Below are 5,236 nucleotides of genomic sequence, written 5' to 3' on the forward strand. Positions count from 1 at the left end.
TAAGTAGATAACATGGCAACTCCATTCAGCCAGAATTTTCGTCGTCCTCTCACGTGCCCGGCATGTGGATTGGAATCATCATGTTGTTCGCGCATCGCGCGTTAGTTTTCCCATCTGGCCTCGCCTGCCAGTGTCCCATGTGCCCGTGCTTCCGTCTTTCTGATCTTCTGCTGCATTTGCTCTCTTCCCGCTGCATTCTCTCTCCCATTACATTCTCTTTCTTTCTTTTTTTGGTTTTTTTTGGGATAATGTTGCTCTATCACTTATCCGCATCCTCTGGAACCTGGTACAAAATTTTGTTGACCTCCTCCTTTGTTTTGTTGTAATAGGCTTTCTTCTTCATCTCCGGTGAGGTCAGATCTTCTCTTCGGGTTACCTCTGGTCTGCCCCTCTTTTTGTTTTTTTTGTTTTTTTTTTTTTGGCTAAAGTTCGTATTTCTTTTGTCCCTTGTCCACTGACGTGCAGTTTTCTCTTTTTTTTCTCATCCACGGGCTTGTTACCGCCCAAGGACGTGCCATCTTCACTGTTGGTTGCAGATCTTGTGCTTTCTTCTTTCTCTCCAGTGAGGTCGGGTCTTCTCTTCAGGTTGCTCTGTATTCATGTTTTTCTCCTCCTCTGTAAAAACTTGTTTGATGCTAATGGTTCTTGTGTTTTGTTGTGCAAGCATTTTTTTCATTGCTTTTAGGAGACTGGTTTGTGATTTCTTTGGTAGCTGGGATTTGGACTCTGGAAGCCGTTTGTTTGGCTGCCCCTCTTTACTTGTCTTTCCCTCTCCTCCCCATCATCAAATTCCAGCCACATCTTCTAATGTAGCTCTCTACTACTTACAGACGGAATCCGCAGTAGAAGTTTCTGAACTGAAAAAGGAAAGCTAATCTCAGGGAGATAGATAGAAGAGAAGGTACGATGGCGTCCAAGATGCAGAGTATCGCGGTTCTTCAGACCGAGAATAACCTTGCAACCGGAGGTATATTTTCTTCAACTTTCTTCCTTCTCTCAATATCTCAATCTCTCTCTTTCGCGCTCTTTTTTCTTTTGTTTCAATTAATCTGAATTTCTATCTACATTTCAACGGAGTAGTAGTATATCGTCCTTAATTGGTGCACAACATTAGGAAATCTTGTTCTCTTTCGTTGTTTCCCCTCTTTAATAATCGAACCACTTCAAGAAAAAAACCGACCTTGGGAATTATTTTGCCCTAATACCCATTGTGGGTTTCGTAAATTTTGGTAATTTATTATATTTAGCTAAGAGAATTGGAGGTTTTGGTATAATTTGTGTAAAATTCCACGATTTTTCGGCTAGCAGTTTGGGCTTTAGAATTGCTGGCTTTGTCTGAATTTTTATCTCTTCTATATTTAATGGATATCTGAGGATCATTTAGTATCTGAAACTAATAAATCTACCAACGCTTACAGTCATGAGTGTAGAGTTAACTAAATATGTTAACCTCTTTATGAATAACTTTTTAAGGACTTTTATGCTAATTCTTCGCATTCAAAAAGGAGATAAATGGAAGAAACATTATTTTCTGATATTAGAGACACCTGCGGGAAAGAAGATGATAGCAAGTTACTGACCCCAGGTAGTATGAGATGAGATTGTATTGTAATTGAGCAGGGTTCACTTATCATAATAGATTGAATTTTGTAGTTTTGAACTGATACATTGTTCTTTTGATTGACTGAATGGCAATTTGGGAGCCATGCAGTTTGTTTTTCTTGTTTTTATTTTCTTATAATCCAAACCTGAAAAGGATTTGTTTTTTTCTCTTCCGAGTGATTGTTTGGTTTTCCAAAGATTTAAATTTTCCAGAGATTGATTGTTTGGTTTTCCGAAGGTCAATCTCTTTAACCCAAGAAAATAATAATATTAAACTGAAAAACAACAAAAATGTTGTCTTGGGAAACTATTGTTTATTTACATGGCTTGAAAGTTGAAATTGCCAGAAACAAGAAGCTCACTTTCTCTGATGGTCATATTTCTTCATCAGGTTGACCATTGCCAAAAAGAAGAGCTTAGCTACAAGACATCTCATAGCAATATCACGTCTTATTGTTGAAAAATTTGATTTTATGGTAGTGTTTGTAGGTTGAGTTATGACCCATGATTTATGCTCAGGCCCTTAAAATGGAGATATATAGTTAAGAAAAGTATAAAGGATTGGGGTGGCTTCAACATTTACCTTCAACTAATTTTCCTTGTGTTTTTCCTTTTTGAATTCAGCTTTGTGGAAATTGTGGCTCCTGTTTTCTCGCGGGATGCTTGGCGATGTGTTTGGCATATGATTCAGGTTCCCTTCTCTAACTTTGTCATTTGTATACGTATGTTTTAAGCCTTGTTGTACCTCCAACTATTTTTGCTTTTAGCTGCTCTCATTAGCCTTGGTTCTTTCCAGCTTAGAGCTCACGCTGATTTTTTACTTTCAATAACATTTCTAGAATGATTTGGTGCATGGTTGGGGATTGGATTTTGCACTAAGGAGATGTGTGGAGGTCAGTGGTTTTATTTGTTTCTTATCACTGTATTATTTGAAAGATTTAGAAAAGAAGGCTTGTCTACCTGCTTTTCATATTCCTGTTGGAAGGAGAGATCTGCGGGACAGTGGCATGTAAAACAGATAAAATTGGAAAACATGTATGTATTTCAAATGGATGTCTGCGTATTATCAGTTTCATTGTAAGTGTATTTTGCCTGTGTAGCCTGCACATGAGAAAATTGATGTGGTTGACTCTCAGTGGATAGTTCATCAAGTTATTCCTTCTCTGGGAAGTCAGGTCAGTTAACTACTTTATTACAACCATCGGGACTTGCTTTTCCTTTTCCTAGAGGTGATTAAAATAATGAAGTTTAGTTGTTTGCAAATGTTGTTCTGTTCAACTTTAATTTCCATTTTTGAGCAAATGGTTCTTCATTTATAAAATAAGCAACTTTTTAGCAGCAACCCCCTTATTTACATTTTTTTCTTCCACGTCAATTATCCTACTTGTCCCTTGATCTGGTTTCCCCTCATTTAGATTTGTTTTGTTGATAATGATGCTAACAGCTTCAGCTTCGTTGATTCCAGGGTCAATCTGAAAATGGAAAAGCTCCTTGGCAAGGGGTATGTAAGCTGTTACTTGTTCGGTTTCCATTTCAACCTTTCTGTATATTTTTTTATTGAGGCCTTTTCTTTGTCCTTCGTTTTTTTTGCAAAAGTCAACTCTGAAAGCTTCTTCATCCAATTTTATGGTAATCTGAGTTATTCTATATCACCTACATTCTAACAATCATGTTTAAATTAGGATTCATAGGTCTTATATCTGCACTCTGTTTGAATTGCATGATTTTGCATTGAACTGAATTTCATTAGATTTGTCCAAACGTCAAGTAACTAGCTTGAATTCTTTTCTATCTAATTTGGTAGGTAAGAGAGAGGTGCAGAAGTGAGTGGGTGCAGTTTCAAGATCGCCTAGCCAATGCAGATAAGAAATATATTGAACAGTTTGGGAGGACTTTGAATTAGCTAATTTCTGGTTATTACCCGTAACTTTCTTCATTTTCTTTTGTCCTTTTTCCATCTTTGTATCATTGTACGGAAGGGTGTTTTGGAGCCCAATTCTCTCACTCGATGTCTTTAAAATTTTTTTTTTTTTGCTTCTAGCGGGCGGTAGCTGAACTTCCTGTAGTAGTGAAAACTAACGATCTGAAACTGGAAGAGAGTGATCCTTTTTTGTGTATAAATAGATTAGACTTTGCTTCATTTGACTCCCATATTGCCAATATTCATTTCCTTTTCTTTCTTTTTTCTTTTCCTTCTATTTTTTTTCGCCCTTTTTTGCCCTTTTCTATTTTCTTGAGACGGGGAGGTGTGGGTGGGAATCCGTTGGTTGCCTCATACTGAACTCACCCGCTTACAGTTGTTATTTGGAGAACCATCCCCTGTTACCACTTTATTGAGCTTATTACCATCAGTAGTGGGATTATATGAGTTGGAGTACTTACCTACTTTATGTTTAATATTTCACTATTAAGTTGCGAATTTGGAGACGGAATTTCTGTTATATGCCAAATTTCTAATATTCTGGGTATCTCTTTTGCAGGAACGAGGTATTTGAACAACAGAAAGTTTTGTATCCTTCTAAGTTTTCTTGCATTTGGGTATTGATACTACTCACCTTTATTGCTCTGACTCCTATTTCTTTGCACAAGTTCCCTTTGACCTGCAATGCTTCTTTACTTTTTTTTTCTCTTAACTTCTTGTAGCTCTGATTGGAAAAGAAATATAGAGACATTGGAGAAAATAGTGTAACCAGTCTGAGGACATTGATCAATCTTGGTTCTGAAGTGTACATGTGTTTACGGAAAAGTTTTAATTTTTTTCCTGAGATTTGGTAACCATCTCAGGAAAAAGGAAGTGGAAAGCATATTATCTTTTGATTTGGTCATGCTAAGTTTTCATACATGATTCCACGTATAAGACGGTTTTTGAAACAATGGCCGCAAAAAAAAAAAAAAGAGTTTGCGATGCTAGGACCATAAATTGGAAGGCCAGAAATCACTTCAATCTACTTTGGCGGATCTAGTGTAGTCCATCACTTTGGCTAAGTTTGAGAGTTTAGGATAGAAAAAGAGAAGAAGGTAAAACTTAAGTTACGAGAGAAGAGAAGAAAAGAGAAATGATTGTTTTGTTGTTTGGGGGTTTTGAAAATGAGTGGAATGATTTTGAATATGAAAGTTATTAAATATTTGTTCAAGACATTTTTAAGGATAAAAGAGATATTTTAAAAAAATTTTACAAGTTTTCTCCAACTTTCTCTTCATTTCTCTTCAATTTGGGAGGAAAAATTTTGCCCACCATTCATCCTCTCATTTCCTTTCTTTTCTCTCTTACTTAAAACTCACAAATAAAGGAAAATCACGCTTTCTCTTCTTTCCCTTTCTTTTCCGTTCGAATCCTCAACTCCCAAAGGCACCCTTTATGTTCGATTAACCACTCTGTCGTTCTCATTTAGCTTTCCATGTACGTAGAAGATTTCCGCTTGGATTAACTGTTTTTGCAGGTTTTTTTAAAAAACTTTACTGTAACTTTGTATATGAAAAACTTTTACTGTAGATGTTTTTGGATTGTTTTTAGAGGTATTTTTAAAATTTTTTTTTGAATATTTTTATAATTTCGAATTTTGTTGAGATTCTTTTTAAATATATACTGGCTCTATTTCTATATATTAATGTTTATTTATTTATATATATAATA

The 5,236-nt window shown here is 35.9% G+C and overlaps 1 long non-coding RNA gene across 9 annotated transcripts; it reads left to right on the forward strand.

Annotated features, from left to right (window-relative positions):
• On the forward strand, window positions 1-4,283 carry LOC140028176 (uncharacterized). 9 transcript variants are annotated; one of them, XR_011832145.1, is made up of 10 exons: window positions 8-381; window positions 509-585; window positions 831-967; window positions 2,227-2,293; window positions 2,442-2,495; window positions 2,703-2,777; window positions 3,068-3,103; window positions 3,407-3,515; window positions 4,083-4,112; window positions 4,246-4,283. It is a non-coding gene; the product is annotated as an uncharacterized lncRNA (long non-coding RNA). The 9 variants fall into 9 exon arrangements; XR_011832167.1 differs by having other exon boundaries at window positions 509-567; XR_011832156.1 differs by having other exon boundaries at window positions 537-585.
• Window positions 4,284-5,236: the final 953 nt, after the last annotated feature.

The sequence above is a fragment of the Coffea arabica genome, chromosome 2c (genome assembly GCF_036785885.1).
Source record: "Coffea arabica cultivar ET-39 chromosome 2c, Coffea Arabica ET-39 HiFi, whole genome shotgun sequence".
Taxonomy (NCBI): Eukaryota; Viridiplantae; Streptophyta; class Magnoliopsida; order Gentianales; family Rubiaceae; genus Coffea; species Coffea arabica.